This window comes from Canis lupus, chromosome 18 (genome assembly GCF_011100685.1).
Source record: "Canis lupus familiaris isolate Mischka breed German Shepherd chromosome 18, alternate assembly UU_Cfam_GSD_1.0, whole genome shotgun sequence".
NCBI lineage: Eukaryota > Metazoa > Chordata > Mammalia > Carnivora > Canidae > Canis > Canis lupus.
Window position 1 is genome coordinate 23973913 of NC_049239.1, and position 14176 is coordinate 23988088.

The window sequence follows — 14176 nt, forward strand, 5'->3', positions numbered from 1 at the left end:
CCTGATGCGGGACTCGATTCCAGGACCCCAGGATCACACCCTGGGCTGAAGGCAGATGCTCAACCACTGAGCCACTCAGGTGCCCCCAAAGGCATTTTTAAAACCACTGGCATTGTCTCTAATGATTTAAAGTTTTATTTCTTGGAAAACTCAATTTTGATACAAGGATTATATTGTTTTCTCTTCTCCATTACGGTAAGAGCTGATGGAGAAAGGTGAGATTGGTATAATGATCCCCCACAGAAGTCTGTGGTGCTAAAAGGGAAGGCTCACTCCAGGGTGGGCCCTCGAAGGAAAGAGGTGCTGTCTGGGGAGACTGCTGGGCGTAATCCATGGCTACTCGCAGAGAGTCAGGGCAGCTGTGTGGAAGTCAGTTAAGATCCAGGGGTAGTGTGTGAATAATTAAGTGGGCATCACCCATGAGCTATTCTTGGATAGGATTGGTTAGGAACATCCTACTCCTCTCTCCAAGGAAAACAGGGGGAAACAGTTTAGTTCATCAACAGAAGCTGGTTTTCTCACATTCAAACCATATTTTTCTCAATCTGTTCCAACTTGAAATTATTACCAATTTCTCAAAAGCTTTATTCTTAAACAATATAATGTGGTGTTTGAAAGAACAGACTTCGTAGCCACATTTAGTAGGTTCAAATTTCAACTCTTGTTGACTAGCTATAAAACCTTCAGGATTTTACTTAACTTCTGACCTCAATTTCTTCAGCTGCAAAATGAGGATAATTTATGGATAACAATAAAATATTTTCAAAGATAAACTGAGTCACTACATATGACTAAGTTTGGCTGACATCATAAGAACTCAATACATGTTCATTGTCATTATTACAATGCTTTTTGATAGTGTTGTGACATTGTCCTTTTTTTTTGTTTTTGTTTTTTTGTTTCACATTTATATTTAAAATCTAGTTAGTTAACATATAGTGTAATATCGGTTTCAGGAGTCGAATTTAGTGGCTCATCCCTTACATATAACACCCAGTGCTCATCACAAGTGTCCTCCTTAATCCCCATCCCCTTCCTTGTCCCCTCCTGAAACCTGTTTGTTCTCTATAGTTAAGACTCTCTTTGGTTTGCCTCCCTCTTTTTTTCTTCTCCAATATTTTCTTTTTCTTTCACATCTTCATGGATAATTTAAAGGATACAGAAGTTGCCATTACACTGCTCCCCCAAACTATATTAAAGTGTAATTTCTTGACCATCCATCCATTCAAATGATCTTTTCTATAACATTCAGAATTGTCCGGACTCTTGACTGCCCAACCCTACATTACCAAAGGTGACACTTATCAATACCCCCATCCACACCTACTCACCATCTTCCCCTGAAATAAAGCCACCTTTTCAATTATCTTTCAAAGCATATTCACTTTTTAAAACCACTGCTGGGCTCTCAAAGCTAGTTTACAAATCTTTTTTTTACCTATAATTTTCAAGTAGACTCCTTGTTGCATTTCTTTTTTTGGCTGTTATGAAGCACTTCCGTTCTCTTTAAAATTGCTACATTATTTTTCAAACCTACCCAAAAGCTTTTTAAGCAAAGTTTTTTTTATGTTAGTGATTAAACTAATATTATTATAATCACCTTTTTAAAAACGATTATTTATTTATTTATTTATTTATTTATTTATTTATTTATTTATGAGAGAGACAGAGGGAGGCAGAGACACAGGCAGAGGGAGAAGCAGGCTCCATGCAGGGAGCTGGATGCGGACTTGATCCCACGTCTCCAGGATCACACCCTGGGTTGAAGGCAGACGCTTAATTGCTGAGCCACCCAGAGGTCCCTATAATCATCTTTGTAATCTTTCCCTTATCTTCACAATTTCTTGAAATTTCATGGTATCTCTATTTCCATTCCTCTATCTATTAACAAACACAATTAAGTCTTTCCAATCCTAAAACATCTCTGTCAAACTTCCCTCCTTAAAGTCGGAAACCTCTCTTCTCATTTTTTTTTGTGCTGCCTTCTTTACTCATTAGATAATTTTGTTTTTTTGTTTTTTGTTTTTAATTTTTATTTATTTATGATAGTCACACAGAGAGAGAGAGGCAGAGACACAGGCAGAGGGAGAAGCAGGCTTCATGCACCGGGAGCCCGACGTGGGACTCGATCCCAGGTCTCCAGGATCGCGCCCCCGGCCAAAGGCAGGCGCCAAACAGCTGTGCCACCCAGGGATCCCTACTCATTAGATAATTTTGAACCAGGGTTTTTTAAAGGAAAAATATCTTTCCTTCTATATAGTATCAATTGTACTCATTCTCTTCCTAAAAATAAAATAAAATATTACAATAAAAATAGAAAAAAATAAAATAAAATATTACAATAAAATAAATTTTGGAAAAAAGTGAATAAGATTACATAAAATAACAAATTTATGCAAGTCATGCAAAAGGTTAATATGGACTGTTATTCCTCAAAACTGAGGGATGAGTGCACATGTGCGTGAGCGTGCACCTGTGTCTGAGAGTGTCAAGGTCCCGGGTTGGTTGGGCAGTTTGCCCTCACACCCACTTGGACCCTTGCGTCTTGTTCCCAGCGCACCAGGTGACCGCGCCCCCGCCCCGCGCCTGCAGGCCGAGCTGTGGATGCCGCGGGGCCGCCAGTGTAGGCGCTTCCGAATGAGCCGATCGGGCCACACCCGCTGAGAGCAAGCGCGCCGCCCTCCGTCTTGCGGTTTCTCTCTTAGCTTCTGCGTCATCGCCACCTGCCAGGCCTAGGGTCGCGGCAGGTGCTCAGCAAGGACCGTCACGGCCGCCCGTGCTCCAGCTTCCCGGCCCCGGACGCCGTGGGCAGGCGACGGGCTCACGGGCCGTCCCGTCCGCCTACTGCTTCGCACCGACACTCGCGGAGCAGCAGGACACGCGGACCCCACACGCCCCGATTCCTCTCACCGACCCAAGGGCTCGCACTTGCCCCTCACAGCCCGAGAGCCCGGCCGCGTGGGGGCAGGAGCCGGCCGACCTCCAGCCAGGCCCCCGAGCCGCAGCCCGGCCTCTGCCCTGCCGCCTCTCCCCTGCCGCCCTCTCCCCTGCGCGCCCCTCCTCTGCCGGCTTCTCCCCTATGGACCTCTCCCCTGCACGCCCCTCCCCTGTCTGCCTCTCCCCTGCGCGCCCCTCCCCTGCGGGCCCCTCCCCTGTCTGCCTCTCCCCTGCCGCCCTCTCCCCTGCGCGCCCCTCCTCTGCCGGCCTCTCCCCTATGGACCTCTCCCCTGCACGCCCCTCCCCTGTCTGCCTCTCCCCTGCGCGCCCCTCCCCTGCGGGCCTCTCCTCTGCCCGCCTCTCTCCTGCGCGCCTCTCCCCTGCGCGCCTCTCCCCTACGGACCTCTTCCCTGCACGCCCCTTCCCTACAGGCCCCTTCCCTACACGCCCCTCCCCTGCCTGCCTCTCCCCTGCACGCCCCTCCCCTGCGGGCTTCTCCCCTGCGCGCCCTTCCCCTGCCTGCCTCTCCCCTGCAAGCCTCTCCCCTACGGACCTCTCCCCTGCCCGCCTCTCCCCTGCCCGCCTCTCCCCTGCGCGCCCCTCCCCTGCCCGCCTCTCCCCTACGGACCTCTTCCCTGCACGCCCCTTCCCTACACGCCCCTTCCCTACACGCCCTTTCCCTACACGCCCCTCCCCTGCCCACCTCTCCTCTGCCCACCTCTCCCCTGCACGCCCCTCCCCTGCGGGCCTCTCCCCTGCAGGCCTCTCCCCTGCGCGCCTCTCCCCTGCACGCCCCTCCCCTGCCCGCCTCTCCCCTGTACGCCCCTCCCCTGCCCGTCTCTCCCCAGCGCGCCTCTCCCCTACGGACCTCTCCCCTGCACGCCCCTCCCCTGCCCCCCTGTGGGCGGGCCCAGAGCCCCGGAGCCGCTGTCCTGAGCGCCCGGGCCCGCGTGCCCTTCTCCTCTCCCACCAGGTAGAGCGATGCAGGCACCGTGTGAAGCGGGGACGGAGGGGCCGGGACGCGGCCGAGCCCAGCCGACAACAGGGGCGACTCAATCCTTGCGGTTACTGTGGTATTTGGGGTGAGCGCAGGGGAGTGCGGCGCCCCCGCACCCCGCAGCCAGAGACGCTGGGCGCTCGCACGGCCTGGCGGGGTCAGCAGGCGAGAGCATCCCTTGGCCTTCTGCTGAGGGTCCTTTGCTGTGCCGGGGATGGCGCGATTCAAAGGACCCTGTTTAATCCCCTTTAATCACTGTATCCGACGCGGGGACTGACTTTTCCAGAGCTATAAATAACCAAGGTCATGAAGTAGGAGAATGTGCTTATTTTTTAATCTCACTATCAAAACTTTTTCCAATTTTCTAGACGGTGTTTCTTCTCTGATTGATGGGCCTATTAAGTTTGTGGCAATAAAAGCCAAACAAACACATACAGAAGTTTTCTTTAGGCGCTCAAATTCAATTCCTATTCAACCCGGTGGGGTCACCAACATCCAGTAAAGCTTTTGCCAGTGTTTGTGTTTTCTTGCAATTAGATGAAAATCAAAGCCATGTGACACCACCAGGGAAGACAGCAGGTCTCAACGTGTGCTCGGTGGGGCACGTTCTCCATTCTCCTGTACTCTCTTAAGTTTTGACAGTTTGTGACCAAAACTATTATTTGCGTTGTGGTTGTGGTGTTCTAATTTTTCCCTCCATTTTACTTACTGCTTATCTACAGTTCCCAGGTGCTTTCAGAGAAGAAAATCCAACTTCCTTTACTGTTCAAATACAGAAGACAAAATAGCAGGTTCCTGAAAACCTATGCGAAGACACTATTAAACAAAGGCATAAAGAATTCGGACTCTATGCTCTACTAAGGCTTTTCCAGGAAATGAAAGCCATACAGATATAACAAAGGTATCTAAGAAAAACTACGTGCATATTCACGCACATGAACATTCATACACACAGGTGAATTCCTAAAATACGTGATTATGGCAAGAAGAAGTGATGAACTCAATTCGTTTAACAGGAAAGTTATTGTACTTCTTTTCAACTAAATATTAAGATGTAAAGGCTGGTGATGCCAATAATATTAAGTCACTAATATAAATTTGAGCATAAAAATCTTAATTTTTTTCTGAGAATTTTATCGAGTGTTTTGCTTTGCTTTTAGCTGACAAGACGGTTCTGACAACAGAAGCTGCATATAAAGAATTTTTTTTGGTTTGGTAACAGACAACTTTTTGAAAGAAAAAAATAACTTCATATTAGCAAAAGCATAGCCCTCTAAATATGCATATATTATAATGATTCAAATGCTGTTGAAGTCTTGGAATGTTAAATTTAGTTAAAAACACTTAAGTCACCCCCCCTCACCACCACCTCAACTAAAATGATGCCGAACAGTGGATTTTTTACTCTGAGAAAGAGGAAATAAATACTGGTGGCTTTGGTTTGACATGTATCCAAGGCAAACTCTTTCATTCACATCTTGAAACTCATTGAATTCAGCGCAAGAGAGCGAAGGAATGTAAAACAGATAGGAGGCCACGCAGGTAAAGAATGAGGCAGGCTTAGAATTCCATTTTGACATAAAATACCTTCTGTTTATAAAGAGTAGTCAAGAATTGCTGAGTTTTATCTAAAATAATGGACCCTGATTAAAGAATAAACAAATAGGAGCCTTGAGGAAAGAAAGAAAAAAAAAGAAAGTATTCAAAGTGATCTTTAGTTTGATAGAATCCTTATTTTATTAGGTAATGATAGCTAACATTTCTCGAAAAAAGAAAACTGTTAAACCTTTACTACATTTGGCTACAGAATAGCTCTGTGATACAGGAACTATTGTTTCTTCCCATTTTATAGAAACAAGGCTTAGAGAATTTGAGCAAATTTATCAAGATAAAAAGGCAGAATTCAAGGAATTGCCAGCATTCCCAAACAGGCTGCTTTTGAAGCCCTCCCCCACGCTCCCTTGCCCCAGAGCCCACATTTCTTGCTGCTGTGCCCTCCTGGCTCAGGGCCCTGTGCTTTGTGCATCACCTGTTCCATGCGAGGCACTGCACTTGCACCACTTAACAATGTGCGCATAACGTGCTTCCGGGGATCTTAGTATTCGATCCCATTCCTATCATCGATGATCTGTAGTCAACATCTAAACAAATTTAGTGCATGACACATAGTTTTCAGAAAATGTATCCGTTTTCTGTAACACAGTCATTCACAGAGCAAAGAACCCTCAGCGCCGGACTCCGCGCAGAGTGAGGGTAAAGGCATAGGCCGCTGCTCCGTCTAAACTCTCTTGCGTCATTACTTTTCAATCTTTCAGTGCAAATAAAAACTCAATGAAGTTTTTATTACTCTACCTTAGTGTAAATAACTAAACTCGCCTGGGCTCTTTTTCATTTCAAATCCTCTAAAGCCCTGAAATCATAGTGTCTTTAAAGCTGAAAATATCATCTATTTTGGTTTCCCCCTGTATCATTATCGCAGTTTTCTGTTACTCTTCTGTTATCACTTTTGTTGTTGTTGCTGTTTTCTCTCTGGCTCTCTCTTTTTTTTTTCTCTTATCATTTTAAAATTCATTCTATTCAAAGAGATCACTCCAGAAGCACTCCTCTTCCACCAGGCCTGAGTCCTTTACCTTCTTCACTGCATTTTCCCAGCCTATTTGGTTTCTGAAAATCCGTGACCTACTCTCTGTGTTGTTGTTATTAATGATGTAGGGAAGCTGAAGGGATGCCATTTTGGAAAGGTTCCATTTCTGCTGTTTTTGCGAGGCCCCACTTACTCATGGTCTTTTTTTTTTTTTTTACCTTGCATCTGAGTTAAAACCAAAGAAGCTATGTTTCCACTTCAAAGAGGAAGCAATAAAGTTAACCATTGTCTGAGTTTTGTCCTAGGACCTCCAATCCCTGATAAAATCTAAGAAAAGCTGGCTCTCAAATAGGTTCTAGGATGTTGGCTTCAAACAAACGTTGGCATCAATATCCCCTACCTTCCATGATGTATTGAATAAAACCTATTATTCACCTGTCACTCGCCTATGGCTGGACCCTACCCTGGATTCCTGTAGGAACACATATCCTGGACCCTTTTCCCTTTCCAAATATAAACCTCTAACCCCAAGCAATAGAGAGATTCACTTCTCCTTTCCTTTTGGAGCCTCCCAGACACTCCTTCTGCTATACTCTATTTGTCACTCATGCTATTCAATAACTCCGCTTTCACATTCTCTGGCTAGTGTTTTATTTCTTTCCTGCTCAAAGCCAGGTGCTGTGGGACATCTCCCTCTGGGTCCTTGGACCCAGCAGCCTGCATCACTGAGGTCATTTTTTATGGTATATTCCATTTGATTCAAATGTGAAATATTTCCTTTTCATTTTTCAATAATTTCAAAAGAGTGTGTTCTTGAGAAGCTTTTCTAATTAGAAGATGGATTGTGAGAAACTGTCCTCTCGGTCACCTTTCCAACAGAAGCTCTTGTCAAATAAGGCAAATCTTAGCCCTAACTAAATTTAAGAATTTCTTCAATTTGTTTGTTTTAGTCCTCATTTATATATTTACATACCTTGAAAAGGAGGTCCAACACCTTATTTTTCAGATTTATGGTTATATGTATTAAATGGAGGTAAGTTTAAAAAAAACTTGTACCTTTATTACTCTGTCCAGTGTGCCAGTGTATAAACTCTTGGACCAAACACTACAAATGTTCTCTTTTTGAAGCAGATTTGCCATAATATCTGCAGCTTCAGCTTGTGCCTTTTTTGGTTTATTGTGAGTAGAAGTTTCTTATAGGACAGTGAGATGGAGAATTTAATTTGACTATGTCAATTAATTTTATCAAACTCATGACAATGTACGAAAATGATGATGATGATCAATGCTGGGTTTAGAAAAGGGGAATGAAAGAAAAATTTACCTTCTATATTCAGTATCTTTCTTTAAGCATCATCAACCCTTCCATGCTAAATTCAATAAGGGAGTCTTGTTTTCCTATGCTTTAGGCAATGGATGTTTCCATCTTTATCCTTTTTAAAACTATCAAAAATTTGTGTGTATATGTGTGTGTGTGTGTGTGTATACACATAACATATGGCACATTATATATTACTCTACACTATTATACATTAATAGTTATATGTAATATAATAATATGTTAATACATAAGCTCAAGTAACCTCAGAGAAGAGTTATCCTTTGTAATAACCTCAAAATACCTCATTCCACTTTGAGGGGTTTCTAGAAGTTAAAAAGTGATTCTTCATATTCCTCTAGATTGTTTCTGAGGACCACAGAGTGTTCTGAGTACTCCCTGATGGATCCACTCAGCTGACTTCCCATTCCTTTCATGGGATAGCCTTTGAATTGCCTCTTTTCCCCAATTCTCCCAGTTTGTCTACGTGTGCGTGTGTGTTTCCCAAATGGTCAAGTTCCCTCATCATGGCAATAGTTCTCTTCTGAATTAAGTCCCTTTTTAAAAAATTAATTATTCATATGAAGCCTGAACATAATTATTCTTTGGAAGTATGAAATGGGACTATCACCACCCTTGTTGGACGAACTCTACTAGGAATATTTCACTTGGAGATTAACATTCAACTGCCAATTAGACAAGTTGTCCTTTCTTGAAAGGATTTTTCATGAGCAGATTGAGGAATAATTTGAGACAAGAAACCCTTTACTTTGCCCCTAAAATCTTAAACAGCATTGTTTGGCCAAGCATTGCCTTGTATTCCTTTCTCCAGAAGAGGCCATAGAGGCAGCAGACCATAATGTAAGGCTGCTGGTAAACTTGTTATTAACTACAAACACATCATCCATTTTACATAAAACAAAAGACTTCGAAGGTTTTAGACCAGATACCAGATACTGCTCGGACTAGTGCCAAGGCATTAATCATAAATTATCCTCGATAAATTCCTTTCCTTGTGTTGCGGTACCCTGAAATATTATTCCTACCACCTCATTACATATCAAATTTAAAGAGCTACAAAATAAAAAATTTCGGGTAAATATATTATCATCCAGATGTTAAATATTAGTTGTTTAAGCTATAAAGTGGAATTCATTTGTTTATACTATACAGATTTGCAATTCAAATTATTTTACCCTCCCTTAATAATATACTTCTTGGTCTTAGGCGTAATATTTGCAAACAAGCAGTTAAGAAATCCAGGGAGGATAAGAATTGAAGGACTGTTGACAGATTGTCTAATATGCAAATTTTGTTGTAAATTCATTTGACTGAATTTCTTTTGTCTTCATTGCCAACGAATTTTCGTGGCCTGTGAGAAAAGGTAAAAGACTTTAAAAATTAGGTAATGTCAGCTTGTACCTTTTCAGATGAAACTCTTAATCTTTTAAACATTGGACATTTCCTTTTTTAAAAAGATTTTATTTATTCATGAGAGAGAGAGAGAGAGGCAGAGACACACACAGGCAGAGAGAGAAGCGGGCTCCGCAGGGAGCTGGATGTGGGACTCGATCCCGGGACCCGGGGTCAGGCCCTGGGCTGAAGGCAGGTGCTCACCACTGAGCCCCCCGGCGGCCCAAACACTGGGCATTTCCAACTTGGAATCTGTATAACGTTCTTTCCAGTTACAAAGGCAGGTGGGCCGCTGCCTTGGACTTTTGACCCTAAGAACGTGCCACCCGGACATAGAAGAGAGGATAATTTCCTTCTCTTAAGTTGTCCTGTCTTCGCTTGTCCCTGGGCTGGCATTACTGACAGTGACACTGGTCATTCCTTCATTTAAAAGTGAAAAGCTTCACAGCAGCGATGTCCACTGTGGCCCAACTGTGGGAGGAGCCGCGGTGCCCACCGACAGGTGATGGATAGAGGATGTGGGCTCTGTATACAGCGGGGTGTCCTCAGCCCTCAGAAAGGACCAATCCCCACCATTTGCTTGGACGTGGAGGGAACTGGAGGGTGTGATGCTGAGTGAAATAAGTCAATCGGAGAAGGACAAACATTATATGGTCTCATTCATCCGGGGAATATAAAAAATAGTGAAAGAGGATAAAGGGAAAGGAGAGAAAATGAATATCAGTGAGGGAGACAAACCATGAGAGACCCCTAACTCTGGGAAAGGAGCAAGGGGTGATGGAAGGGGGGGTGGGCGGGGGTACGGGGGTGACTGGGTGACGGGCACTGAGGGGGGCACTTGATAAGATGAGCACTGGGTGTTATGCTATATGTTGGCAAATTGAACTCCAAGAAAAAAAAAAAAAAGTGAAGAGCTTCTTAGGAGGAAAAGCCGTTAACTCCCTAAAGAGTTCCTTTCTCTGGCCCAGGGATCCTGGGCCCCTGTGGTGCGACGCTAAGGACAGCTGGCCGCACCCCGGCTGTGCCCTCACCGCGGCGCCCACGCACAATGGCACATTGGGGAGGGACTGATCTGGGCCAGCTTGCGAGGTCTCTTGCGGAGTTAGGCACACTTTTTCACGAAAACCCATGGAGCAGAAATTGCTACTTCTAAGCTAATCCGTTTTCAAATTACGATCCAATTGTGACTGATGACCTCACTACAAATCCGCTTTTCTACCGCCAACCACTCAACAAGCAAAGGGAAATCAATCGTTATTTCCCTCTATTTAAAACTCTGTACAGAAAACCCTTCTTGCCATTCTTGGTCACCTTGAGCCGCTGCAGCTGCGGAGATAAGCATGATAAATGTCAAGTGCTGCCTAATTGTCAGTACTTATTTGGAAGGTAAAATGGGAAAGGAAAATGCGTGCTAGGATGATACATCGTTTAAGGTTCATTTAAAAATTGATGCTATAAATTATGGCTAATTTCATGAATTTATTTTAAATAATTCAGTCAGATTGTGGTATACCGATAGGCTGATTTTTTTTTTTAAGTCCTTCACTTTCTTATTGAAAACCCTGGGTCCAGTTTAATCACTGAGTAGATAAAATTTAAAACATTTTAGAGAAGACCTGTTATTCTGAAAATGGAGGCAGTGCTCAACAGTTTACTTAATTGAAGGCAATATCATGTAAAAACATGTAGAAGGAAAAAAAAAATCCTACAAATCAGAATCAACCAAAATCTATTCCTGATTTCTCTTCTTCAAACTTTATTGCAGAAGGTAACCTTTGGTTGTTGCAAGAATGCATTAAGAAGAAAAGTACAGAAGCAAAAATGACTTGTACCTTTTTCTATTAGAAAATTAGAATTAGTCATGACATTCAAAGTTCTTTAGCTATAGTTTAAAAGTCAACATTTAGTGTATATTTTGTGTTATTTATATTGTGAAAAATACCTTGTCTGGTTCTCTGGAAGTTTTCCGTATGGGCCCACTGGTAGAGCCCTAATTGGTGAATATATTAATGTATGTTTGGGAATGTTGATTTACATATTTCTTGAAGCAAATTATATACAAGTAGTAATTTGAAAACAGTTCTAGCAAAATTGTGGACTGTCTGTTTACAAATGCATTGGACAAAGCAGTAGTTACAAAAATCTTAGCCTTGGCAGGGTGATGGATGAGGCAGAGAAATAATTATTTCCACCTCCATAATTAAAGCACATATTTTTGAATGTTTCCATCTCGAACATAATCAGAATTCAAACATCTGGACCAGTCATTGCTGTGACGCCACATCCTAGCTGTTTTAGCCATAGTGCCCTGTGCAATGGATTGATGTGATTCAGAGGCAAGTTAGCAGCACTTTGATTTCTTGAAAGAATATCTTCTCAAAGGGGTTGGGGCTGCTTTCTCACAGTTGAATTTTGATTTATGTAAGTAAGTCAGGACTCCCTTCTGAACATCAATCAATGGTGTTTCTTATATTTGGTGTATAGACTAAGGCAAGTCATTTGTAAAGTAAGACGATACTTTCTACTCCAACCTACCTTCTAGAAAGTGTGATAAGAGATAACAAACTAATTCACAAATTAATGTAAAAAATTATTCTATTTTGGCTTAAAATATCTTAATTTTAATAATAATATCAATCTCTTGATTACCTATACAAATGTATGGGAAAAAGCCACAGGCCTACAACTTACAAACAATTAATAATCTAAAAAAGATTTCAAGTGCATTTGATAAAGGATGATTGGAAGAAAGGCAAGCAGGGGCAACGGCCCCTGCCCTAAGAGGAAACCACCTTTAAAAGGAGCCTTCCACCCTCTCCCACGTGATAAAAGATGACAGAAACCTGATTGGATGACAGGCACATGGAGGGTTAATTAGATTAAAATAGCCCACCAACAAGCCCACAAGAAACCCAAGACTTAGAAACTCCAGTGGCAACTCTCTCAGGTCCCATCTGTCTTCAGGAGCTTTGTACTATCACTCAATAACTAATGCTCAATAAACTTTGCTTTGCTGCCCACCACTCTTCGTCTGGTCTACCTCTTTAGTTTGCAAAGCAGTGTCACCAAGAACCATGGGCGCCAAAGAAAAAGAATTCCTGCAATGCACTTATCTCATTATTTTCCAGAGTATCTGTATGTTTTGTTATAATTAATATTTGGAAAACAAAATTGACATGTGTTCACCTCAACAAGTGGAAATATAAGAAGCTACATAAGAGGAAAAATTAAAATTAAATTCCTTTATTAAAAACGATTTATTTGAGAGAGAGAGAGAAGGAGAGAGAGCACGAGTGGGAGGGGCAGAGGGAGAGGGAGAGAGAATCTCAAGCAGACTCTGTGCTCAGAATGGGCCTGACTCAAGGCTCCATTTCACGACCCCAACTTCATGGACTTGAGCCAAAACCAAGAGACGGACGCTTAACCCACTGTGCTACCAAAGTGCCTCTAAAATAAAATTCCTTGTAATAACTCTCTTCTTCATCTCCACGTTTCTGAAGCCAACAGGACCGCTTTCCACATCTTCATTCACATTGATGAAAACATATATATCTAAATACCATACAGACTAGTTTTATGTTAAGTTAAAAAAAAAAAAACAGTATCACAAAATAAACAGTGCCTAGCAAAAACATTTTTTTTTCATGAAACAAACATCATGGATATCCATCAGTCAAATGCACAGATCTGACCTGTTAAATGTGTAATATTCAATAGCATAGATTAAAAACCACATTATTTTTCCCCAATGGTGAACATTTAGATACATTGGAGGGGTTTTCACACTTGTCCTTGTTTTTGTTTTTGTTTTAAAGATTTTATTTATTCATGAGAGGCACAGAGAGAGGCAGAGACACAGGTAGAGAGAAGTAGGCTCCCAGTGGGGACTTGATCCCAGGACCCGGGGATTACGACCTGAGCCAAAGGCAGAAGCTCAACCACTGAGCCACCCAGGTCCCCATACTTTTGTCCTGGTTAATTTGTCTTATTTTTTGGTTAGTTGTTATTTTATTAAAATGTAGTTGACCCGCGAACAACATGGATTTGAACTACATGGGTGCACTAATACACAGACTATTTCTCAACAAATATGCATACAGTACCACAAATGTATTTTCTCTTCCTTATGGTTTTCTTAACATTTTCCTTTCCCTATTTCATTGTAAATATACATAATATATAAAACATAAAAAATGTGCTAATTGTTTATATTATAGCATTTGGCTTAACAGTAGCCTATTAATAGATATTTTGAGGGGAGTCAAAAGTTATATGTGAATATTTTTCTTTAATGCTCAAGGTCAACTGTGTATGTGTTTTTATTTTAGTAGATATTTCTTGATTAGTTTTCATAAATTCATGGCTATTTGGATATTCTCCAGCAATGAGTGTGCCCACTTCTTGGCACCCTAGGAAACACTGACTAGATTTCCTCCTTTTAATTTTCACCAACCTGATGGAAGAAAACTTTTATCTCATTACTGGCGTAGTTGTCAGTTCCCTACTAGTAAGCCTTAGCATCCTTTTATAAGCTTACTGTACATTAGAGCTTGGTCTGTTGTAATTTCCTATTTATATGCTTTGGTCAGTTTTACATTGGGTTATTTGTCTATATTTATCACCATAATTAAATAAATTAAATTCCTATAGTCTTCTCATGGGTATTATATGAAGGCTAAGTGAAGACTGAGAAGTGGGCACTCTGCCATCTTAGCACTTACCATATTTTATTGAACTCTTTACTATATTGCTCCCATGATGACATTCCTGTGATTGTAGGGCATTTATTTTTATTCCTATATTCCAATCATTTATCATAATACCTGGAATACTCTAAATATTCAGGAAATAAATGTCAAACTGGTAAGATGGTGGCAAAAATACAACTTCAATCAAACTGGTGGATACTTGAGGGAAGGAATCACAT

General features: G+C 42.1%; 1 protein-coding gene and 1 long non-coding RNA gene across 3 annotated transcripts in view; one reads left to right on the top strand and one right to left on the bottom strand.

Annotated features, from left to right (window-relative positions):
* SEMA3A (semaphorin 3A) overlaps window positions 1–14176 on the bottom strand; it is a 454892-nt gene that overhangs the window by 271754 nt on the left and 168962 nt on the right. The window lies entirely within an intron of this gene.
* Window positions 9564–14176, top strand: part of LOC111090918 — a 38290-nt gene continuing 33677 nt past the window's right edge. The window contains exon 1 of the long non-coding RNA XR_005373261.1: window positions 9564–9751. This is a non-coding gene — a long non-coding RNA (uncharacterized LOC111090918). The remainder of the gene's footprint in view (window positions 9752–14176) is intronic.